The sequence below is a fragment of the Papio anubis genome, chromosome 1 (genome assembly GCF_008728515.1).
Source record: "Papio anubis isolate 15944 chromosome 1, Panubis1.0, whole genome shotgun sequence".
Lineage (NCBI taxonomy): Eukaryota > Metazoa > Chordata > Mammalia > Primates > Cercopithecidae > Papio > Papio anubis.
The window spans coordinates 39,588,654-39,615,182 of record NC_044976.1 but is presented as its reverse complement, the minus strand read 5'-3'; the positions used below and the strand labels follow the sequence as shown (position 1 = coordinate 39,615,182).

Below are 26,529 nucleotides of genomic sequence, written 5' to 3'. Positions count from 1 at the left end.
AGCAGCTGCCTCCTGAAGCAGAGTCTCAGTTCAGCTGGGAAAGGTCTTTGGATGAGGTATGTCAGAACAAGAAGCCAGCCTGGGTGATCCGTTTGCCAAGCTAGAGTGACTGAGCAAGCTGGACACCTAGAGACGCCCCAGGTAGGAACAGCTGCCGTGTATGGTTGGTGGGAACGTAAATTAGTTCACCCATTGTGGAAGATGGTGTGGTGATTCATCAGAGATCGAGGACCAGAAATACCATTGACACAGCAATCCCATTATGGGGTATATGCCCAAAGGAATAGAAATCATTCTGTTACAAAGATGCATGCACACATATGTTCATTGCAGCACCATTTACAATAGCAAAGACATAGAATCAACCCAAATGCCTATCAATGATAGACTGGATAAAGAAAATGTGGTACATATACACCATGGAATACTATGCAGCCATAAAAGGGAATGAGATCATCTCCTTGGGAGGGACATGGATGGAGCTAGAAGTCATTATCCTCAGCAAACTAACACAGGAACAGAAAACTAAACACTGCATGTTCTCACTTAAAAGTGGGAGCTGAACAATGAGAACACATGGACACAGGGAGGGGAACAACACACACTAGAGCCTGTAGGGGGGTGGGTTGGAGGAGGGAGAGCATCGGGAAGAACAGCTAATGCAGGCTTCATACCTAGATAGGTGCAGCAGACCACTGTGGCACACATTTACCCATGTAACAAACCTGCACATCCTGCACAGGTCCCCCAGAACCAAAAGTAAAAATTAAAAAAAAAAATAGACCTGGAAAAAAAAAGAGAATAGTGGATTTAATTTATGAATTTAGATAGTTGAGAAACCAAAAGCCATAGAAAGAACCAGCACTTGCCAAGTGCCTATCATGTGCCTGGAACTTCTGTTTCCCTCTTTTCATCTGTGAAATGGGAATGACAATCAAATAATGCCAACCTCTCCGGATTGATGAAGGATTAAGTGAGAGCCATGGAATCACTTAGCATGGAGGCTGCATTTTATAAGCCCTTGAGAAATATTAGCGCGTATTATTATAAGGCATGGGGCAGAGGGGAGGGGTGGTTAATGAGACAGAGATCACAAGAAGGGGTGGATGCTTCAGAGGAAGATGATGGATTCAGTTGGAGTGAGCTGAGTTTGTGTGCCAGTGGGTCAGCCAGCGAAGAAGTCCATTTGGCAGGCAGTTGATATGGTGGTGGTCATGAGGCCACAGTCTGGAACCCTGGGCAAAGGTCTGGACAGAAGATGTAAATTTGGAAGTCTTTGGCACAGAGGTGGTGAAACCGTGACTGGTGGGGGGTGAAGACCCCAGGGTGATGCTGGAGCAGAATATGAAAAGAACAGAGAGCCAAAGGGGGCTGCTGAGGAACACCAAGATGTTAGGGGGAACAGAGCCAGGGCAGACTGGAAGCTTCTGGGAAGGAGCAGCCAGTGAGCTCAGAAAGGGTGAACTCAAGAGAACCAGGAAGAGAGTGGTTAAAGAAGGAACTAGTAAATAGCACATAGATCATGGACAGGTCAAGAAATCAAAGGCCTAAAAGCACATGTTACAGTACATACTTTCTCAGGCCAGTGCAGGCCAAAAAGTGAGGCAGTGACTGCCCTAAGTATACACTACCAGCTCCCAGCCAAGTGAGGCCAACCTGTCAAGCTCACGTAAGAACTGTGAGTCAGCCAGGGGCCCTCAAAACGGAACCTCAAGGCTCTTGAAAGGCAATGTAGAGGAGGAGAGGGGCTCACCCTCTCTGCCTGAGATTGTGAAACCCTGGCAGGCCTCTAAGCAGCTCTGAGACAGTTTCCTCATCTGCAAAAAGGAGATCATATCCAAACTTTATATCAGGGTTGTATAAGAATTGGATGACATCATAAGATACCCAGTATGCAATGGGCACTCAAAGGTTAGTGTTCTCTACTATTTCAATATAAAAATATTGATCCCTAATGATGGTCCTGAATCACTAAGAAAAAGTTACATTCAGGTCAATTGCCATCCTTTTGGAAACACAGGGAAGGATGTAATGTACTTTAGAAAGATTCACAGTAGAAGTCACATCTGTCTTATTTTTGAAGATGGTTGGTCTTGGTGATGGGGTACCCCCGGCATGACCACCAGGCTCCCCTTCAGCACCATGATTCAGTGGCTTTTCCTAGAAGGAAACGGGCATCTGCGGATTAGCTCCCTGTTCAGAAGTCATAGGGAGCTTTCCTGACTAGTCCAGAAAGACCCAGATGGCTGGGGGATGAGAGGAAAGCCATGCAGAGCTCACAGAGGAGCCCCAGCGAGGGTTCAGGTTAGGAGAGTCCGGCTAAGTTGTTCTTAAAATGTCTGGTAAAGATCCAGTCACAGTTAACATTTACTCCAAGTACTGAGCCAGGCACGGTCACCTATCACATATCACACAGTCTCAGCTGTCACTCTCACCAACCTCAGGAGGAAGATGGAATTCTCCTCTATCTCACACATGGACACGGAGATTCTATCAAGTGAAGTGATTTTCTCAAAGTCACACAGGTGGCTCTTGGACGGGAAGGAGTGCCTGTGGTCAGGAAGGAGAAGTAAGCTGGATGTGAGGAGCTGGGGAGGAAGCCAATGAAGGAGGAAGCTGTGGGCAGTGTGATGTCTGGGTTTCACTTTAATACTTTCTAGCAGACAGTACCAGACACAGGGAGGGGCTGGGACCTGGCCTCACGACTACCACCATGAAGGGACCGCTCTGCAAGTGACAGACCAGACACCTGGGCAGGCAGAGGCGTTTCCGTCTAGCAGGAGCCTGCCACCTGCAGACACGTATCAAAACACTGCCATCATTGTCCTTAGTCTATGACTTAGTGAAGGAGTCACGACAAGGAAGGGAAGAGGTTTGAGGGCTGCGTGCCTGAAATTGAGCCTCACTGGTATCCAATGGTGGCCAGGAGGGCAGAAGCAACCAACATACCAGCTGTGAGTCCACAAGGCCCTGGAGGAAGTCTCAGGGTCAAGTGGGAATGAAACGGAGATGAGAAAACCTACAACACTGGGCTTTGCAAGAAACATGTAACAGCACATGGGGAGCGACCCGGGGAGTTCCTGAGTGCGAGCACGAGCTGCTTTCTTTTTTTTTTTTTTTTGAGGCGGGTCGCTCTATGCGCCCAGGCTGGAGTGCTGTGACGGATCTCAACTCACTGCAAACTCCGCCTCGGGTTCCCGCCATTCTTACTGCCTCAGCCTCCCGAGTAGCTGGGACTGGCCCGCCACCCACCCAGCGCCCAGCTAGTTTTTGTATTTTTAGTAGAGGCGGGGTTTCACCCGTGTTAGCCAGGATAGTCTCGATCTCCTGACCTCGTGATCCGCCCGTCTCGGCCTCTCAAAGTGCTGGGATTACAGGCGTGAGCCACCGCGCCCGGCACCTCGTGTTTGTCAGATGAGGATGCTGAGGCCTGGAAAGGAAGAGCGACATCACATACATAGTGAACTAGTGATGAAACCCAGACTGGGATCCCGACTGCCTGCCACCCAGAGGCCCCAACCCTTAGGCACTTGATGACCCGTTCCTCCTGAACCAGAGGGACGTAGCTGCAACACCACAGCAGTTCAGATCGTGTTAACAAACGTAAAGCCTGGACTGCACTGCCCAGCACTGGAGCCACTAGTTCCGTGGAGTCCCCGAGCACTTGAAACGTGGCTAGTCCAAGTGAGATGTTCTGTTAAGTATAAAAACACATCAGATTTGAATATTTTGTAGGAAAAAAAGGTTTCAAGTATCTCACGAATGATTTTTGACCCTGATTACATGCTGAAATAATATTTTGACTGTATTTGGTTAAATGAAAATATTTTTAAGTTAATGTTACTGACTTCTTTTTACTTTTTAAAAAAGATGGATGCTTGCTGATTATTTGTTTATTGAGATGGGATCTCACCCCATTGCCCAGGCTGGAGTTCAGTGAAACAATCATAGCTCACTGCAGCCTTGAACTACTGCGCGCCAGCAGTCCTCCCACCCCAGCCTCCCAAAGCACTGGGATTATAGGCGCATGCCACCAAGCCCAGCTCCTTTTATTAAGGCAGCCACTAGAAAATTTAAAATTATACACGTGGCTCACCTTATATTATCATTGGACAGCACAGGTCTTGTAGTAGGAGATGGGGCTGTCCTCGCCTGTTCAGAGGACTGAGCTGAATTCTAGACTGCACATCTCAGGAGGCACCTAGGCAAAGAGGAGTAGATTCAGAGCCTGAGGAGGGTGGGGAAGGGACTCAGAATGAGGTCATGGTATTGCATAGCTCTAAGGGCACCACCCTTGGTATGGTCCAGCAGGCATATGAGCTATGTCATGTAAGGGACAGTTGAAGAAACTGGACATGTTCCACCTGGAGAGAAGACATGGAGAGGGGATGTGATCACTGTCTTCAAATAGCAAAGGACAGTCACGGGACACTGGGGACAGATGTGTTCTGTGTGGCTTCAAAGAGGAGAGCTGACATTCAAGGCAGAGCTCCAGGGAGCAGACTTCCACTCTAAGGAAGGCCCAGGGCCCTCCAAAGCCAGGCTGTGCTTCCTTTTCGGGGGGCACAGAGAGGGAGGGAATGGCATTTGGGGCCCCTTGGCGGATTTGCCTTGGGAGGGGTGAAGCACAGAAGAAAGAAATGTGTTAGATTATCTGCAGTGGAAAAGGTCCTCACAGCCTGAGCCTCTGGGGCACCCCTGGGCTGGGTGGCTGCCCCAGGTAGGCCAAACAGAGGGTCTCTCTGAGGTTTCAGCCTAATAATAATAACACTACAAAACTGCTTATTGAGCATCTATTACATACCAGGGGACTTTACACATATGATTACTGCGTCTCTCGCCTACCCCGAGGAAGTGGGTACTATTTCCCAATTATTAGGTGGATAAGGAAACTGAGGCTCAGAGAGGAGGAATACTTTATCCCAGGTTACACAGCCAGGATGAACTGAGATTTGAACCCAGTCTGGCTGATCCCAGGGCCCACAGGCATGGGGTGGCCTCCTCAGGGAGCCTAGAGGGGCAAGGGCCAGCTAGAGCCCTGGGGAAGCTGGGTTGGTTCTTCATGGGAAGCCAGAGCCCCACTGGGCTCTCCAATTAGCAAGAGCAGAGAAATCAGAGGCAGCAACAAGCTCTGCTAATGAGCTGCCACATTAAACAATGAGTCACACTTCCATACGGTGCCGCTCCAGCCCTAACCCGGAACAAACAAGCTGTGAGAAACAGTTTACAAAACAGCGAGGTGTGACTGTCTCCCTGCTGCCGCCCGCCACTGCTGCCACCATCACGGCACTGCAGCCACCACCACGCCCACCACCCATGGGCACACACAGGTGCAAGGGGCAGACCCGGGAGGGGGCTAAAGAGCCAGCCCTGACTTCTGAGCTCAGCGGGAGTACCCTTCTTTGGCAGTGACCCAGGCACAGACTCTGAGCTGCAGCTTCCACTGCATTCTAGCCATCTCCTGGGATGCAGGGATTCTGTCATTTGGTCACTCTGTGACCTAGGGCAAATGACTTAATCTCTCAGGGTCTCAGTTCTCTTATCTGTATTGCAGGGATAATAATATCTAGCTCATTCTTTAATTGTGAAGACTAAATGTGATCATCACATAAACCTACTACAGAGCCTGGCACAGAGAACTTATGTAGCAAACCATTCACCCCCCTAACCCTTGCATCCTTCCCTTCTCCTGTATAGGGAATCCAGCTCAGAGCTAGTCTTGTAGAAATCCCCCATTCATGGTGTCTGCCTTCCTTTTCCTGACCTATATTGTATCTATTTGTGTCCCTGGCTTACCCCCTACTGAAATATGGGATCCTGTGAGCAGGGACTTGTCTTACTCATTTCCACACTCTCAGACCCAGCACAGGAGGTGGCAGGGTGCAGTGGGAGGAGCATTAGGCATTAGGGACAACAACTGTGAGTTCAGATCACTCCTCTGACAGTTATTATCTGTGGGATCCTGAGCAGCTATGCTAAGAACCATTTATTGAACACTTCGCTGTGCCAGACCCAAATGCTTCATGTGTTCTATCCCTTTTAATCCAAAGAGGGGTGTTACTGTCCCATCTCACCAACGAGGAAATAGGCTCTCAGAGCAGCTAGGTAGCATGGTGTGATGTCTTTGTAATGTGTCAACTAGGCTCAGCTGAACTACGTTTCCCAGAATTCCCTTTCCTGTATGTTTCAGGTTAGAATCCCCTAGTGGTTCTGTTTCTCTAATTGAAACCTGACTGATACACATGGCCGTTTCCGGAGTATGATAGTGATGGAGCTGGAGTTCGAAATGGGTGTTCCTGTCACCCAGCTGAAGATTGTTAACTACTCACTCTGATAATAATAACTAATACACAGTAATTATGAGCCAGTTATATATTTACTCATTTAATTCCCCCAGCAATCCTATAGGTCATTTCTATCATTAGCATCTCAATTCTTACAGGTGGGGAAACTGAGGCACAGAGAGGTTAATTTGCACAAGGTCACATAACTAAGAAGTGGGAAATCTGAGAGTTAAACCCAGATTGATTGGCCACACAGTCCATCTTTTTATCTGTTGCATTCTTCTACCTCTCAACTCTAGTATACTACAACTTAATCCCTAAGACTCAACTTTTCTCATCTATAAAATGGGGATAATCATACCTAATATGCAAGATACTTGTGATAATTAAGTGTGAAAATGTAGCTACAGGGCTTCTGGACAGAAGAAATAACAGGGAGTCGATTCACCCTCTCTCCTAAAGCAACTGAAAACCTAGATAAAATATATGAAACAACAGTTTTCAGACACTGAACATAAGGCAATACAAAACAGCAATTCCTCCGAGACAAGAAACTAATGAGGTAAGCCCTACATTTGCCAGCTTCTACCTGGGGAGAGTTTCCAGGCTGCAGCACAAGGAGTAGCATCCAAGCTATTATAGCTCCCTGAGTGGAGGAGACAGAACAGAGAGGCTGAGAGGCCAACGTGACTAGAGTTCACAGGGCAGAGAACTGGAGAGGAGAGCTTCTCAGAGAGAGAGCTCCAAAGATCTGCAGAGAGTCCTCTTCAAGCCTTCAGGTGAATATTGAACGGTATTTTTATGTGAGGAAACTACCTAGGTTTAAGAAAAGAATATCCCAAAGGAGCCGAGGAAACAGTTTCCAAAGACCTGGAGTGGTTTGCGTCCCTATCAACCAGAGTGGAAAACTTCATAAATCACAAAGCATCAAGTAGATTCCTGAAAAGGGCATTGCTTTAACAGTGGGAGGAAACGTAGTGGTCCTGCCTAAGAACGCTGCAAAGTGAGCCTCAAAAACTCAAACTTTTCAAGTAACTTAACTGCACCCCAGAACAAAGTTTAACAATATTTATAGGAATATTAAAATGGTCAGCACACGAGGTAAAGTTCATAATGTTTCACATCCAACAAAAAACTACTAGGCATGCAAAGAAACAGGAAAATACAACCGATAATGAGGATAAAAAAATTAAGCAATAGAAACATACCCAGCCAGGTGTGGTGGCTCATGCCTGTAATCCTAGCGCTTTGGGAGGCCGAGGCAAGCAGATTACCTGAGGTCGAGAGTTCAAGACCAGCCTGGACAACATGGTGAAACCCTGTCTCTACTAAAAATACAAAAAATTAGCCAGGTGCAGTGGCACGCGCCTGTAATCCCAGCTGTTCTGGAGGCTGATGCAGGAGAATTGCTTGAACCCAGAATTGCTTAACCTCCACTTGAACCCAGTGAAGGTTAATCACACCACTGCACTCCAGCCTGGGCTACAGGGCGAGACTTCATCTAAAAAAAAAAAAAAAAAGAAAGAAAGAAACATGCCCCTAAATAGCACAGAAGATAGAATTAGTGTACAAGACATTAAAACAATTATAATAACTATATTCCATAAGCTTAGAAAACTAGAGTAATGACTGATCTTGTTAAGTAGAGAGAAAGGGGGGAAAAGACCCAAATCAAACTTCTAGATGTAAAAAAAATACAATGTCTGCAATGAAAAATGACACTCAATGGCATTAACAGCAGATTTGAATTAACACAGAAGAAAGAACTAGTAAATTTGAAGACATAGCAATAGAAACTATTTAAAATAAAATACAGAAATATATATATAATTATATATATATATATATAAAATGAACAGCTCATCAATGAGCTGTGGGATAATTTTATGCAGTCTAACATATGTGTAGTTAGAGTCTCTCAAAGAGGAGAGGAGCATAAAAATATTTAAATAAATAACCAATAATTTCCCAAATTTGATACAACCATAAACCATGGATTCAAAAATACCAACAAACATCAAGCACCAAGGAATGTAATGATTAAATTGCTTAAAACCAGTAATAAAGAGAAAATCTGAAAAGTAGGAGAGAAAGAGACACATTATATACAAAAGAACAATGAATGACAGCAGACTTCTAATTGGAAATATTTCAAGCAAGAAGACAGTAGAATAACATCATTAAAGTACAGAAGGTAAAAAAATAACGAAAAAACCTGTCAACCCAGAATTCTGTATCCTGTGAAAATATATTTCAAAACAGAGGAGAAATGATTACTTTTTCCAAAATAAAAAGTTGAAAACATTCATCACTGGCAGACCTGATCTACAAGAAATGTTAAAGAAAGTCCCCAAGTCAGAAGGAAAAATGACACCAGATGGAAATTTTAATCTACACCAAGAAATAAAGGGACTCTGGAAAAGTAGTTATGTGAGAAAACATTGAATACTTTTTTATTTCAAAAGTATCTTTAAAAGATAATTTATTGGTTAAAGCAAAACAATAAGTATTCTGTGTTTATAACATATATAGAAATTAAGCACATGACAATAATAGCCTAAAGATTGTGAAGGAGGAAAGAGAAGCTTGCTGTTGTAAGGTTCGTACTCTGTGTGAAGTGGTATAATATTACTCAAAGTGGTTTGGGATTGAGGATGTACACTATAAACCCAAAAGTAACCGCTAAAAAATAGTTGTATCTAATTAAGCTAATAAAGGAGATAAAATGAAATCACAAAATATCCAGTCCAAAAAAGGCAGAAAAAGAGGGAAAAGGGAACAAACAATACATGGGACAAATAGCAAGCAAATAGCAAGAAGGTAGATTTAAACCTGATCAAATCAATAATCACATTCCATATAAATGGTCTAAATACCACAATTAAAAAGCCAAATTGTCAGATTGTTTATACAGGGCAAGATTCAACTCTATGTTGCATGTAAGAAATCCACTTTAGGCTGGGCACAGCGGCTCATGCCTATAATTCCAGCAATTTGGGAGGCCGAGTTGGGCAGATCACTTGAGGCCAGGAGTTCAAGACCAGCCTGGCCAACATGGCAAAACCCTGTCTCTACTAAAAATACAAAAATTAGCCGGGTGTGGTGGCTACCTGGGAGGCTGAGGCAGGAGAAGCCTTGAATCCATGAGGCAGAGGTTGCAGTGAGCCGAGATTGTGCCACTGCACTCCAGCCTGGGCAACACAGTGAGACTCCCTCTCAAAAAAAAAAAAAAAAAAGAAAGAAAGAAATCCACTTTAAATATGAAATAAATAAGTTAAAAGTAAAAATTATTAGTAAAGATGTACTGTGCTAACAATAATCAACAGAAAACTGAAATGGCTATATTAATATAATGTAATACAAAGTAGATTTCAAGTAAAGAATATTACCAGTCATTATGAGTCATTTCATAATGATAAAGTGTTTAGTTCATCAAGAAAATAGACATTTATACACCTAATATATATAACAAACATTTTTTCCTAAATATAACAAACATTTATATACCGAATAGCAGAGTTTCAAAATACATTAAGTAAAACCTGATAGAATTACAAGGAAAAATGGATGGACAAATCTATCTACAATTACAGTTGGAGATATAATTGACAGAACAAGCAGGCAGAAAATCAACAAGAATGTATAGTAAACTTGAACAACACTATCAACCAACTTAACTGACATTTATAAAACACTTTACCCAACAACAGAAGAATACAAATTTTTCAGTGTACATAAAAACATTTATCAGGATAGACCATATTCTGACCATAAAACAAATTTCAATACATCTAAAATTAGTCAAAGTATGTTCTCTGACCACAGTGGAATTAAATTACAAATCAATAACAAAAAGGTATCTGGAAAATCCCCAAATAGTTGAGAACAAAATAAGATACTTTTAAATAACCTACAAGTTAAAAAAAAATAAAAGAAATCAAAAGAGGCATTAGAAAGTATTTTGATCCAAGTGAAAATAAAAATGCAACATATCAGAATTTGTAGGATACCACTAAAGCAGTACTTAGGGGGACATTTATAGGACTAAACACCTATATTAGAAAAGAAGAAAAGTCTCATATAGTGTTATCAGCTTCTATCTTAAGAAATAGAAAAAGGAAGAGTGAATTTAACCAAAATCAGCAGAAAAATAGAAATAATAAAGACCAGAGCAGAAATAAATGATACAGAAAAACAAAAAAGCAATAAGGAAAATCAATGCAATCAAAAGCTATGTGATTTTTTTTCTTTTTCTTTTTCTTTTTTTTTAAAGAAGATCAAATGACTTTTGGAAAAATACCAAGTGAATTGTCTGCAGCAGAGCACATGTTTTGGAGTCCAACAGACCAGATTTCAGTTACAGCTTGAGTGTTATTAATTATGTGATTTTGGATTGTCCACGCCTCGGTTTCCTCCTGCATAAAATGTACCTGCCTTGCTATTTCATACATTGCTGATGAGGGTAAAAATGTAAAAAATTTTAAATGCATTTTCCCTTTGACCCAACAGTCCCAATTCTGGGAATTTATTCTACAAGAAACTCTTTTTTTCTTTAACAGCTATTCTAAGATCTGATTCCCATACCACACAACTCACCCATTTAAAGTGTGTAAGTCAACAAATTTTAGTTTGTTTTCAGAGTTGTGCAAACTTTACCACAATTTATTTTAAAACATTTTTATCTCTCCCCTAAAATTCCATACCCATTAGGAGTCATTTCCATTTTCTACCACTTTCTCCAGCCTTAAGCAACCACTAATCTACTTTCTCTATATATAGATTTGCCTATTCTGAACATGTTATATAAATGGAATCATACACGATCCTTCATGACTGGCTTCTTTCACTTAGCGTAATGTTTTTAAGGTTCGTCCGTATTGTAGCATGTATCAGTACTTCATTTTTTTTTATTGCCAAATAATATTTCATTGTATGAATATACGACGTTTATCCATTCATCAGTTGATGACACTTTGATTATTTTTATTTTTTTGCTATTATGAATAATGCTGCTATGAACAATCATGTACAAGCTTTTGTGCAATTTTATGAACATGTTATTATTTCTCTTAGTTGTATACCTAGGATAATTTCTGGGTCACATGATAACTCCATGTTAACATTTTGAAGAACTTCCAAACTGTTTTCCAAAGTGGCTGTACCATTTTACATTCCCACCAGCAATGTATTGGAGTTCCAGTTTCTCCATATTCTCATTCATTGTCATGGACTAAATGTTTGTATCCCTTCTAAATGTATATGTTGAAGCTCTATGTCATTGTATTAGGGATAGGACCTGTAAGGAGGTGATAAAGGTTATACCTTTATCATAAAGGTGAGGCCCTAATATGGCTCTTATAAGTGCCCTTATAAGAAGACGAAGATATTTATCAACCCATGTTCATAGCAGTATTACTCACAATAGCTACAGTGTGGAAGCACCCCAGGTGTCCATCAGTGGATGAATGGATAAGCAAAAGGTGATATGTCCATACAATGGAATATTCCTCAGCCCTAAAAAAGGAAGCTGATTCTGCAATATGTTATAACATGGATGAACCCTGAGGACATTATACTAGTGAAATAAGCCAGCCACAAAAAGACAAATTCTGTATGATTCCACTCACATAAGGTACTTAGACTGGTCAAAATCATAATGACAGAAAGTATAATGGTGGGTTCCAGGGGCTAGGGGGAAGTGGAAGTGGGGAGTTATTGTTTAATGGAGTTTCAATTTTTTAAGATGAAAAGAGTTATGGAGATGAATGGGGGTAATGGTTACACAACATTATGAATGTGTCTAATGCCACTGAACTACATGCTTTAAAATGGTTAAGATGGTAAATTTTATGTTGTATGTATTTTAGCACAATACAAATATTGGAAAAAAGCTGTCAATATATTATTTGTGATCTCATTTAAATATGCAATAAAAGTATAAAAACATAATTTCAGGTTAGTGGTTAACCTGAGGAGAAGGAGCAGGAAGAGATGAGATTGGGCTTTAGCTGTACTTTTAATGTTTTTATTTTCTACAAAAAGAGAGAGTTCTGAAGTAAATGTGGCAAAATATCACACATTTGTTAAATCAAGTGAATGGGCTATATAGAGGTCAATTGTATTTTTCTGTACTTTACTGTATTCTTGAAATATTTCATAATTTGAAATCTAAAAATTAAGTTGATAAAAATAAAAGAGAAAGAGACACCAGCATACACTTATATGCTCTCTCTCTGTCTGTCTCTGTCTCTGTCTCTCTCTCTCTACACATGCAGAGGAAAAAAGGGTCCCAGGTACTCAGTGTGATAGTGGTCCTCTACAGGCCAGGAAGAGAGGCCTCACCAGAAACCAAATCAGCCAGCACCTTGATCTTGGACTTCTCAGCCTCCAGAACCATGAGAAATAACATTTCTGTTGTTTGAGCCAACCGGTCTGCAATATTTTGTTATAGCAGCTAAAATGAACTAAGACACTTGTTATTATGTGTCTTTTTGATTATAGCCATCCAAGTGAATGTACAGTATCTCACTGTGGTTTTGATTTGCATTTCCCTAATGGGTAATGATGGTGAGCATCTTTTTTGTGTGCTTATCATATCTTCTTTGGAGCAATGTCTGTTCAAATCCTTTGTCTATTTTTTCAGTTGAGTTATCTTTTTATTGTCAAGTCTATAGAAACTCCTGTACTCATATTAAATGATACACACAAAGCCTGTTTGTTGCAACACTGTTTGTGATAGCAAACAGATTGGGAACAATCTTGGTCTTCATCACTGGGAACTGTGTAGTTTATCCATACAATGAAATATTATGCAGCTGTGAAAAAGAGAGAGAAAGGTCACAGAGTACTTTATGGAAAGTACCCCAGGATATATTGCTAAATGAATAAAAACAAGGAAGGTGTAGAACAGAACGTGTAGTATTCTTTTTTCTAAGAAGAGAGAAAAATAAAATATATTATTATTTGCTTACATTTTCTTTGCCTTTTTTTTTTCTTTTTGAGATGGAGTCTAGCTCTGTTACCAGGCTAGAGCAGGCTAGAGTGTAGTGGCGTGATCTCGGCTCACTGCAACCTCCACCTTCCAGGTTCAAGTGATTCCCCTGCCTCAGCCTTCAGAGTAGCTGGGACTACAGGCGTGCACCACCACACCAAGCTAATTTTTTTTTTTTTTAAATTTTAGCAGAGATGGGGTTTCACTGTGTTGGCCAGGATGGTCTCGATCTCCTAACCTCGTGATCCACCCACCTCAGCCTCCCACAGTGCTAGGATTACAGGTGTGAGCCACCATGCCCGGCCACTTATATTTTCATAAAGTACCATAGGAAGGACCCACAATAAATTTTAAAAAGTGATTACCCATGTGATAAGAGGTGAGTTAACAGGAACAAGGATAAAACTGAAACTTTTTATCGTATATCTTTGTGTATTATTTTGATTTTTGAACCTCTTAAATGTATTGCCCAAAATGACAAAAAAATTAAATTTGAAAAGCTTAAAATTTACATAGAGTGACCAGCTCTTCATAGGTGCCTCCCTTGGGCGCAGGCCTGATTCTTTCCCCTGCAGATAGACGTCCTTCATGGCAGTATGAGACTGGGCCATGACCACACAAAGCTCCAAGCTTACGTCATTCTAGATCCCAGAGGAAAGATTAGCATTTTCCTGCCCAGTATTTGTAGATAAAAATCTCAAGGAAGGACTCTGATTGGCTCTGCTTCATCACATGCTCATTCCTGTGGCAAGAAGCAGCAACTGTAATTTACTGAGTCATCTGAGCCACAGCCACAGGAGTGGAGGGGGTGAGGGGGTGTCACTTCTTCAAAGAGAAGAAGATGCTGTTATCAGAGGGGGATGGAATGCTGTACAGATCAAAACAACAGGCATCCACCCCAGCAAATGACAGTTCTTAGAGTGTGATACATGCCATGATATAGGTCAACACAGTGGGCTGTGGGAGCCGAGAGAAGGCAGCAGTCTAGCCAGGAAGCCTTCCTGGAAGCAGTGATGCTGTCTAGGTTTTAGGAGATGAGTAGGAGACCTTCATGGGAGAAGAGAAAATGTGGACAGTGTTTGAGGCAGAGAGAACAGCAACATGCAGAAAGATGCAGAGAAGGAAGGTGGCATTATGGGCTGAATTGTAACTCCCAAAAAAATCTTTTTTTTTTTTTTTTTGAGACAGAGTCTTGCTCTGTCGCCCAGGCTGGAGTGCAGTGGCACAATCTTGGCTCACTGCAACCTCCATCTCCCAGGTTCAAGCAATTCTTCTGCCTCAGCCTCCTCAGTAGCTGGGACTACAGGTGTGCACCACCACGCCCAGCTAACTTTTTTTGTAGTGGTGGGGTTTCACCATGTTGGCCAGGCTGGTCTCGAACTCCTGACCTCAGGTGATCTGCCTGCCTTAGTCTCCCAAAGTGCTGGGATTACTGGTGTGAGCCACCATGCCCAGCCCCAAAAATCATCTGTTGAAGCCCTAACCTAGGGTTCCTCAGAATGTGACTATATTTGGAGATAGGGCATTTAAAGAGGTGATTGATTTAAATTAGGCCCTAAGGTGGGCCCCAATCCAGTTTGACTAGTGTATTTATTTATTTATTTAGGAGGCAGAGTCTTGCTCTGCTACCCAGGCTGGAGTGCAGTGGCACGATCTCAGCTCACTGCAACCTCCACCTCCCAGGTTCAAGTGATTCTTGTACCTCAACCTCCCAAGTAACTGGGACTACAGGCATGCACCACTATACCCAGCTAAGTTTTGTATTTTTTGCAGAGACAAGGTTTCGCCATGTTGGCCAGGCTGGTCCTCGAATTCCTGGCCTCAGGTGATCCACCTACCTTGGTCTCCCAAAGTGCTGGGAGGACAGGCGTTAGCCGCCGTCTCTGGCCTTGACTAGCGTCTTTATAAAAGGAGGAAATGTGGACTCAGAAAAAGATACCAGGGCTGGCTCAGTGTGCACAGAAGATGATCATGTGAGGACACAGTGAGAAAGCAGCCCTCTGCAAGCCAAGGAGAGAGGCCTCAGGAGAAACCAAACCTGCCAACACCTTGATCTTGGCGTTCCAGCCTCTCCAGAATTGTGAGAAAATAAATTTCTGTTGTGTCAGCTACTCAACCTGTGTTATTTCATTATGGAAGACTAATTAATAAAGGTAGCATGATGCATTTAGTAAGACCTGGCTGTTCCATGGGCTGCAAGGTGCAAGGCAGGACTGGCAGGTTCTTGAGCAGGTCAGTGTTATAAGCACAGTTTTGGTCTGGGGAAACACATAGTTTAGTGGAAATAAAATTAGCTCATACTTCCTAAGTGTCTATTCTGCTAGACATTGTGCTAAGCTCTTTACATGCATTAACTTGTTGAATTTTCACAACACTCCTGTAAATACTGTTATCCTCCCAGTACAGTAGAGAAAATTGGGCCACAGAGAGGTTAAGTGACTTGCCCAAGATCACACAGCAGACAAGTGATGGAGCTGGGATGGAACCCAGGTCTGTCTGACCCAATCCCTGAGAAAGAGGATTCTCAGGGTCTGGTGACTGCTTGGAAGTGGGTGGAAGTGGGGTGAAGGGGGACATGGACAGTGACTGAGGTTTTGAGCCTGAGTACCTGGTGGTGCCACAGACTTTGGGGGAATAATAATGGCATTTTCCCCAAAATACTCCTTAAATAATGGCTAATATTTTTGTTTTCCCGAAAATATTCAGCGCTCATAGCTACTGTTATCATCGCAGCTCCGGGGAAGGTGGGGGCGCTGTGCTCTCCTCCGGGCTTGCCGCTCCCAGAGCTCCTCCCCCAGTGTTCCTCACCATGGCAATCCCTCCAGGCTTCGGTCCCAGGCCCACTTCCTCCTGGAAGCCCTCCCTCTGTTGCGGCTCAGGGTTAGTCCTCTGATACTTGTTTAGTGTCTCTGGGGAGCTGCTTGGTCCCCTGGGGTAGTTTGTGCATAGGAGGGAGTCCATTCATGGTCATGGTCTCCCTCCCTCCCTCCTCCCTTCCTTCCTTGTCCCTCTTCCTCTAGAAATCCACGTCATCCTTGCCATCAGACCTCTGCGACGATCCCACCTGGGTGACAGGAGACCCCAGTCCTCACTTCCAAGCACCCTCAGGCACATATTAGCTTACCTAAAAGCCGGTGACGAACTGGAATGGGTGAAGCAGTGGGTGTCGGAGGTGGGTCTCTGAGACCTTGGCGGGGCTGCAGCCCTGCTCCCTCCCGTGAGCTGTCTTGGCCTTAGCTTGGACCCCTTTGCTTCCTTCATATCTGGGGCCTGGCTTCTCTGAACTGTGAGGGTTCTTATTTCCTCCATGTGAGATTTACAGAGTAGGGAATGGGCTGATTGAATGTACAGACAACTCCTCGGGTCGGCCTGGCCTCTGCTAAGGGGTAGGGACCGATTAGGCACCTGCAGTGCTGGGCCCTGTACTGAGCACACCCAGGAGAAAAGGGAAGGAGCAGGCAGCCCTCTGTTCTGGGAGGGGACAGCCTCAGGCTGAGGGCAGGGCAGGGAGGTGGGTGGGGGGAACTTGGGGCATAGCCTACTCCCATCTTCTGTGTCTCCATATGGAGAGGGACTAACAGGTTGCTCCCCAGCCTGAGGCCTGGGTCAGACCCAGTGGGGCACACTGTTGGGATGGATTAAGGAAATACTCTGCCAGGGACTTTCAAGCAGCCGCCTCCTGACCACCTGCCCTTCTCTGCCCTGTCTCTGTCACCCTCTCACACACTGTCACACTTATTAAATGAGATAATCTGAGTAAAGCACTTAGCATCCTGACTGGCAAGCAGTGAGCACTGGATAAATGTGAGGCCCCCGCCCCCACCCAGTCTGTCTGCACACGCTGCATGTATGAGCCCTGGTGGCAGCACTGACACCCCCCTTATGCCCCAACTTGCGGAGACTCACAAACACCCACTCACGGGGGAACCCTTGTTCACATTATACACACCATCTCACCCCCACCGCATTTCTTTCTCTCCATTGAACTCCCTCAGCAGGCTTCTGGGCAGAGGACAAGCGGCCCCTGTGGCAAGGGCAGGACTGGGGAAGACACTTGCTCCCTGTGAGCCAGCCTGGTCCAGAGACTTAAATCTGTAAATCTGAACAAGCTGGAGAAGGGGCCTGGGGCTGGCAGGAAGGATGATGGAGGAGGCTGGAGATGAGCAAGCTGACGCCAGTCTCCTGACAGGGACCAGGAGAAAGCTGAAAGACAGGCTGGCCAGGGCCAGGGAATGGGAAGGATACAGAGAGGCATGCAGAGCCTCTACAGGACCAAAGTCAGCTAGGAGCATCGGTTGGCAATGGCCATCCCTAAACCACAAGGCCTCTTCCTCCTCAGGTCAGAAAGTAGGATCCTGAGGCTTAGTAGCCTAGGGCTGACCAGAGCCTGGGAGGGTTAGAGAGGAAGGGAGCAAGGACTTTGCCTGTCCCAATCTCCACCTCCAAGGGTCATGTATAAGAGCCCTTGGTCAGAGTCAGACATAGGCTTGGAAGAGACAGACAACATATGGAAATAAACAAAACTGGTAGCCTGGGTCATCAGAAGAGTGGGGGAAGGGAGGGGAGCCTGGGCTCCAACAGACACTCTATACCATCAGCACATGTCCACCACAGATTCCCTGCCCACATACAGACACACACAGCCCACACTCAATGCCATCAGCACACACCCACCACAGATTCCCTGCCCACATACAGACACACACAGCCCACACTCAATACCATCAGCACATACCCACAACGGATTCCCTGCCCACAGACAGACACACACAGTTTACACTCAGTACTATCAGCACACGCCCACGATGGACTCCTGCCCACATACAGACACACACAGCCCAGAGACATTACCCAGGTTGAACAGACCACCTAACAGCACACAGACACACTGAGCCACACAGTATTGACACCTCTCACCTATCTCTCATATCTGTATATGTACAGTATGCACAATAGTGCCACACTTGCACCAACAGCAAAGCACCCCAACATACGCTGGACATACACTCAAGCCAAAGCCTAACAGAGCCAGCAGAGATTCTCCCCCTGCCCAAATGGATAACCCAGAAATAGACACACATTTTCTTACAATGCAAATGTATACACACACACAGGTCCACATGCTCTCAGGGACATACACACACGTACTTTGCACATATGTGCCCCGACATGCAGATACTGCTCCTTCTACTCAGATAGTCCTGGGTTTTCTTGTCTTTCTCCCCAGTGCCTTTCCTGATCTCTATTTCCATCCTGTATGTCTCTTCAAGACTTATTAGGTAAGACCCTGTCAGTCCATGGCTGGCCTCCTTGCCTCACCAAGGATGCAGGCACACACACATGCACGCATGCACACACACGCACACATTGCACATGGTCATGGGATGCCCTGGGGAGCAGCCTTAGCCCACAGGGAATTCTCCTGCCATGCTGGGCAGCAGGAAGATAGGGTAGGGACTTTACGGGGTGATGACCCTACCCCAGGATGGGGCCTCCTGGTTCCTTGTTGGACCTCCCAGCTGCTCTTACTGCTCTTGCTACTTATTTGCAGTTCCAGACCACCCTGTGCCTCTCCCGGCACCTTTGCCTTTGCACATGCAGTTCTCTGCCTAGAACGCCCTCCCTGCTCCAGCTGTCAGTGGCTGTCAGACTTTTGAATTTCATGGATCAGTTAAAAACTTCAAAAGAAAGTTTGGGGAATGATCGAAAGTTGCCAACTTTTCATTTCATTAGCAAAGATATTTAAAATATAACTATCATCCTCTAACCACCATCATTTCATAAAAAGGACGCTTTAATACCAACAAAGTAGGAAGGACATAATCTCAGGATAAAGAGTAATCCTTTACATTGAACACATTTAGCTTTACGTAAAACCCATTGTGTTGTCCTTTTTCTCATTTCACCCCATGAACCACTGGAAACTTTGTCACAGATCAGTGTTTCAAACCACGGAGTCCTCAAGTTCACCTTGGGCCTCCTCCAGGAAGCCTACCCCACAGTCACCTGCTGGCTACCCCCAGCACCGGTCACTCTCTGCGGGACTCTGTTGCACTCTGCACATATAGCCACAATCATTATTGTTTACCAAGGGCCCACCCAGTTAAGCGCTGCCAGGTGCTTAACACGGATTATCCCATTTTATCCTCATAACCCTGAAAGGTGAACATTTTACAGATGAGAAACCATAAGTGGCTTCCCCCAATCCTGCAACCCCTGCTGGAGGCCTGATTGCTGGAGGGTGGTGGAAAGAATCGCAAAGACAGATCTCGCTGCTAATCCAGGCTCTCCATCCCTACTTGCATGATTTGGGCAAGTCATTTCACCAATCTGGATCTCAGTTTTATGATCCATGAAATAGGAACAATATTACCTACCTGGCAACACTGTCCTGAGGGAGTGCACGCAAATCTCCCAAGACAGCGTCTGGTGCACAGAAGACACTGGAAAATGGGGCTGGGCCCCTCCCACATTCCCCGTTCTCCTCTCCCCAAGCCCAGTGACTTTCTCTACACCTCATTCTCTGGTGTCCGTCTCTCTGCCTCTCTTTCTCAGGCTCCTGTGTTAAACTCTATTGCTTGTCCCCTCCTCTAAAACTGGGAGTGGCCCAGGGAACAAGCCTGGGCCCTCTTCCCTCTTCTATCTAGTCTCCCTCACCAGCTGAGCTCATTCTGCCCCATGGCTGTAACTTCCTCCCTTCCTTCCTTCCCTTCCTCCCTCCCTCTTTTCTTTTCTGTTCTGTTCTCTTTTCTTTTCTTTTCTTTTCCTTTCCTTTCCTTCCTTTCCTTTCCTTTCCTTTCCTTTCCTTTCCTTTCCTTTTCTTTTCTTTTCCTTACTGTGAGACAGGGTCTTGTTCTGTCAGCCAGGCTGGAGTACAGTCATGGCTCACTGCAGCCTCAACTTCCCAGCTTAAGCATTCACCCACCTCAGCTTCTCAAGCAGCTTGGACTACAGGCTATGCCACCACAGCTGACTAATTTCTATGTTTTGTAGAGATGGGGTCACAGTATGTTGCCCTGGCTGGTCTCAAACTCCTGGGCACAAATGATCAGCCTCAGCCTCCCCAAGTGCTGGGATTACAGGCATGAGTCATCGCACCCGGCATCCCCTTGGCTCTAAATATCATCTACACATTGACTCTAAAATATAAATCTCCAGTCCTGATCTTTTCCCAGGATCCAAACCTATATATTCAACTGCCTACTTGACACCTCTCCATATGGCCTCATGGGTCTCCCAAACTTAGTACATATGAAACAGAGACTTGATTCCTCTCGCCCCAAACCATTCCTCTACCAGTTGTTCCATCTCAGTAAGTCACACCATCATGGCCTAGTTGCTCAAGTTGAGCAGCCTAGCCAACATGGTGAAACCCCATCTCAACTAAAAATATAAAACATAGTGGGCATGGTGGTGCACACCTGTAGTCCCAGCTACCTGGAGGCTGAGGCAGGAGAATCACTTGAACCCAGGAGGTGGAGGTTGCCATGAGCTGAGATCATACTTCTGCACTCCAGTTTGGGTAACAGAGTGAGATTCCATCCCAAGAAAAGAAAAAAAAAAAAAAAAAGGAGAAGAAGAAGTGCACTTTCAAAGTGAAGTTGTAAGAAGCTTTGAAGCTTCTTCCCAGGCCTCTTGCAATCCTCATACTTGGAGACCCAAGCTGCTATGTAGGAAATCCAACCACCCTGAGGCTGCCATGCTGTGAGGGAACCTAAGCTTACAGAGAGGCCACCTGCAGAGGAAAGAAAGATGCCTAGTCAGCCTCCAATTGTTACATATCACAGACACCCTTGAGTCACCCCAGCTGAGGCCCCAGACATTGTGGGGCATAGATTAGCCATCTCCACTGTGGTCTGTCCTAATTCCTGACCCCAGAATCATGAGATATAATCACAACAAATTACTGTTTTAAGCCACTACTTTTCAGCATAGTTAGCTATAGAGAACTAGATAACCAGCAGGAGGATTACTCTGGGCTTGTAAAATTAGTTGGGGTATGTTCTCTCTCGTGTATTTTCTGAGAGTTTGTGTATGATTGGTATCATTTATTCCTTAAATATTTGATAGAATTTCCCAGTGAAACCATCTGGGTGGGAAATTTTTATATTATAAATTCAATTTCTTTAATAGATACCGTTTTCCAGATTTTCTATTTTCTCTTATAGAATAATCTTCATAAATGCCAACAAATTATACCACTACCCTTATGAAAGCCCTCAATGGCTTCCCTTTGCACAAAAAATGAAACCAAAGTCCCTTCCACAACCTATAAGGCTCTTTATGATCTAGCTCCTACCTACTTTTCTGATCTCACCTAGAATCACATTTCTAATATTTACAGGACTGATTCCTTAATATCATTCATTCATTCATTCATTCATTCAGTTTGTTAGTTATTAAGTTAGTTAGAGATGGGGTCTTGCTCTGTTACCCAGGCTGGAATGCAGTGGCACAATCATAGCTCACTGCAGCCTCAAACTCCTGGGCTCAAGCAATCCTCCTGCCTCAGCCTCCCAAAATGCTGAGACTTAATATCATTTACATTTCAGTTCAGGTGTCACCTCTTTAGGGAAGTCTTTTAGGCCAAGTCAAAATTACCCCCTCAATTGATCTGTTTCATATTATCTATTTAAAAAATTTTATATCACTTATCATTATCTGACATTATCTTTATTCTTAGTTAACTCATCTATTATTGCTATGTATTCACCACACCTTTTAGAATTTCAGGTCCATGTAGGCAGGGACCTTGCTGGTCTTATTCATGGCTGTGTGCTAGGAGCCTAAAACACATGGCCATAGAAGATGGTAACTACATATTTGCTGAATCGTTAACTTGTGCTGGCCCCCAGCCCTGTGCTCTGCTGTGATCAGTCCCCAGACATGGTTAGCATCAGGTAAAGGAATGGGTAGAGTTTCTAGTGGCCACGCCTCCACAGTTTTTGTTTTTATTTTTATTTTTCCTCCTACCAGCCTCTGACTCCAGCCTGACTCTCTTGCCCATCACCAGCAATCAGGAGGCATCTTCAAGGCCATTTAGGAGAAGGGATCCAAGTGTAGCACCTGGACACAAAGCTGTGGCTACTCATTCTAGTTCAGAAGCCTCTGAGTCCATGAGTGTCTTTGAATAAATCACTTCCCCTCTGTCTCTCACCCGACACATTGTAGATGCTCAGTCATTCTCCAGTAAAGATCACTTGACTGTGGGATAGACCCACATTTATATAGTTCTAACTTACCCCAATACCCTTGTTATAGATGAGGAAACTGAGGCACAGAGAGACTAAGTAGCTCCACTAATGCCACAGAGTGAAAAACTGGAAGTGTTGGAGTTCATAGATTTCCCCTTCAATTTATGATTCCACCAACAAGGGCATCAATTTCAGAAATTAACAGCTTCAAATGATGGCATCAAACTGGACGCCCCAGCAGCCCTCCGAAGTGCATCTCCAATTCAGGTTTATCTTCATTAAGCAAGTAATTCATTACCGGGCAGTAAGCATTCACATCAGAGAGAGAATATTTAAAAAGTAATTATATTTTTTCACAGTGAAGCTTTCTGGGTAAATTGTATGCAAATTGCTGTCTAAATCAGGCTGGCAGATCCCATGCAGGTCTCGGCACCATTTGGGGGAATATTTGGGAGGTTGGACTAGTCACTCTCTGCCCATTTTAGTGAGTGTCCAGCACAGAGTCTGGCATTGAGACAGAGAAGGTTTAAAAATAATAGCCTCTATTATTTCTTAACTTCATCAAAGCTTGGTTTCCCCATCTGTAAAATGGGGCTCTTCCTAGGACTCAATAAGGGAGTGGAGAGGACAGTCTCCAGCACAGGACCTGCCTCGCATGGACATGGGAGGCAGCTGACTTGGGAAATGGCAAGACAACTTCAAGGAGGAACACAGGGTTGTATCAATGAAGCACTGATACCTATGGGCCCAGAGAGAGGGTTGAGATAGCTGCTGGGTTAGGGCAGGGGATGCTGGGGTAAGGCAGTGGGCGCTGGTGAGGGACCAGGAGGCCTGGCTTTCTTCTCATCCTGGCTCAGCCACTAAGTCATGTGTGACCCTAAGTCCTCTGGGCTATGCTTAATACCCAGCCATCTTTAACTATGATAACAATCACCCACCAGGTGCACAGAACCACCATTGCTCCCAGGTCACCCTGACCTCTAACCTGTAGGAACTAGAAGGCCTATGCTTGAAAAGGGAGGCTTGAAGAGCAAAGACATCAATCCTCTCAGTTTACTGATGGGAAAAAGAAGCCCAGAGAAAGGCATGAGTGACTCAGAGTCACACACCAGGTAAGTGATGGAGTCAGAACCAGAAACCCAGGCCAGAGCAGCTCCAACCTGCACTGTCAGTACCCGTCTTGCCATGGGCACTTGCCGCCTGTTCTGGAAGCTGTTGCACATGTGGCTTTATCTCAGGGTTGGGAAGTGACCCCGGGCTTGGGTCTGAGAGAGGTTATTTCCCAACTGAATCTTAGTTTCTCCACTTGTCAGATTAAGCAGTTGGGAGAGACGTCTCTATGGAGCCCTCCCATGAGACTTACTGGGTAGGATTTTTAATGACATCCTTTCCCTTCCCCCATGGCAAAAACTCTGAGGAGAGCCAGGACTGCCCAGAGAACTAGGGGCAGAAGCACTGGGCCTGGCTGAGGACACCTTTGTGCCAGTTCCCAGCCTACCTTGCCCACACACTGGCCACCAGCTGGTGGTGATGGTTTAGGAAGATGCACAGTGCCCCCTTGTGATGGGGGCCACCGATTACAGAGCTCCAATAGCCCAGGTCACAGGGCTAAGGCTATCCCAGAGACCGTCTCCAACAGGCCCACACAAAGGTACAGCACCGGCACACAGAGCTGTTGGGAGCTGTGGCTATATCTGGAACTATAGTCACTAAAAGTCCAGCCAGGCACTGTGGCTCACACCTGTAATCCCAGCACTTTGGGAGGTGGGCGGATCACCTGAGGTCGGGAGTTCGAGACCAGCCTGTCCAACATGGAGAAACCCCATCTCTACTAAAAATACAAAATTAGCCGGGCGTGGTGGCACACGCCTATAATCCCAGCTACTCAGGAGGCTGAGGCAGGAGAATCACTTGAACCTGGGAGGCAGAGGTTGCAGTGAGCCGAGATGACACCACTGCACTCCAGCCCGGACAAGAGTGAAACTCCATCTCAAAAAAAAAAAAAAAAAGTCTAGCTCCATTCCAACTCACACTTGGGCTGGTACACACAGCTACACCCATGGGACATGCAGACAGGAACAGGTGTCCACAGCAGCCTGGCCAGATACGGCTATACCTGACCAGATATGGCTGTTTGACGTTGACACACAGCCACCCACAACACCCAGCCACAGTTCAGCCTTGGGTGGTCACCCAGCAGTGGTGCACCACAGACACTGCATTACCCCATCACACCCAGACACCGGCCCCTCAGGGAGAACAGGTAACTCCTCTCTGTCCCAGCTGTTGCTCACAACCTTTCACCTGTGCAGACCGTCGGTTCCTCATTCATGGGTTACTTAAAAAGTCTTCCTGCCACCCGGGGACAGTCAGTTCCCAGGCTGCACACAGAAGCACCTGCTTCTGTGCATGTCCAGACACACGTTATGGCTGCTTCTATATTGGGGAGGCCCTTCTGTTCTCCTGTCTTGCTCAAGCATTGCTTTCGAGCATCCAGTCCTGCAGGGGATTTTAGAGACCAATCAAGGCACAGCTCCTGCCTTCTCCCGACCTTGACATCTCTGAGACGCAGCCCCAGCAGCAAGCAACCCCGGGCCTTGCCAGTCAGGCCTCCTCCCACACCCTTCTCTGAGGCTGGGTTCGGGTGGGTTTAGGAATGAGCATGGGCTTGTGGAACTTTCTTCAGGCATGAAACCTTCCCAGGCACTGGGAGTTTCCTTTCTGACTGGCCTTTCTTTAACTTATCTTTCCAGAAGAAATGCAAGGCTCCCCTGGAAGCCTTTCCTGACCATGCCTGTAGCACTGGCCCCTGGGTACAGCCATGGTCAAGCTTTGACCCAGGAGTCAGGAGCACCAGGTCGAAATCCTGGCTCCTATTCTAATTTCCTGAGTGACCCTGGGCCCATCTAGTCTTTTTTCTGGGCCTCAATTTCTTCTTCTGCACCATGAGGGCAGGGCGGGAGGACAGCATTGAACTCAGCTCAAAAGGACCCTCCAGTCTCATATTTCTCAAGCTGTGCTTTCCCCAAAGACCAGGACTGGTGACTGAGGCAGCCAGAGCCAGACCCCACTCCCTGGTCACCTGCTCTAATGTTTTCCCCCCACCCTGGGCTGCTGACTGCAGACACCCCTGGCAAAGGCAGAGCAGAGCAGTGGAAGGCGCAGTGTCATCGGAATCAGAGAGAGTTGCAGGCACGCTGTGCTGCTTGAGGGTGGGTTCTGGACCTGCAGCTTCTTCGGCAGGGCCTGGTGTGCAGGCGTCACTTAACAAACATTTGCTAAAATTGAAACCAATTCACTCCTTCCTAGCTGTGTAGTCTTGGGCAGGGAATCCCATGTCTCTGAGCTTCACTGTCCTCCAGTGTAAGATGGAGATACCAGCTCAGCCCCGGTTGTCTGTAGTCATGAGGATCCCTTGAGATGCTGCATCCCTCCAGAAGGCAAAGCTCTCTACCCAGTGGGAGCCCCACCAACAGGCTTCTCTTCCTCCTTCCCCTTCAAGCCTGCGTTTTCACTTGGCTGGCAGAGGAGTGGGACTCCCTAGAGCCCACTGGCCTTGGGGAAGAAGAGTTTGCCACAGGAACGGCTGGGAAAGCAGACAGAGGAGGGGCATGCGTGCCAGCATCCTGGAAATGAGTTTGGCCGGGTGGCAGCAGTCTGCTTCTCACTCTTGCCACACCAAAGGCCCCATAAGGCTCTGAGCAGGCAGCTGGGGTGGGAGGAAAAGAGAGGGAGGCAAACCCCTTCCCCCACAGATACATATAATCCTAGCCGCAGAGGTAAGGAGTCACCAGGTGTCCACCAAGGGAAGGGATCCCCTCTGAAGCAACTCCTCAGTCCTTCCCAGAGACACTTGCTCAGTGCCTTTTAAAACTGTGCATTCCCTGGCCAGGGAGCCCTCACTCTGCTGAGCTAAGCCTGCTCCCAGGCTGCCTGAGTGCATCTGCTCCTTCTGCTCATGACAGCCCAGGACATGCAGACCAGCCAGGTGCCCTGCCCTGGCCTCCACTTCCTAGTCCTCTGCAGGCCAGACAGCAGTGCAGCTGTTACTTCTACCACG

General features: G+C 45.6%; 1 long non-coding RNA gene across 2 annotated transcripts in view; it reads right to left on the bottom strand.

Moving 5' to 3' along the window:
- Positions 1 to 583: 583 nt before the first annotated feature.
- The window catches only part of LOC103884030, a 102,417-nt gene continuing 76,471 nt past the window's right edge, over positions 584 to 26,529 (bottom strand). The window contains exons 2-4 of one of the 2 annotated variants that reach the window (XR_004184464.1): positions 4,097 to 4,201; positions 3,401 to 3,430; positions 584 to 2,550 (exon numbers count right to left, since the gene is read on the bottom strand). This is a non-coding gene — a long non-coding RNA (uncharacterized LOC103884030). The other variant, XR_004184469.1, reaches the window with a different exon arrangement.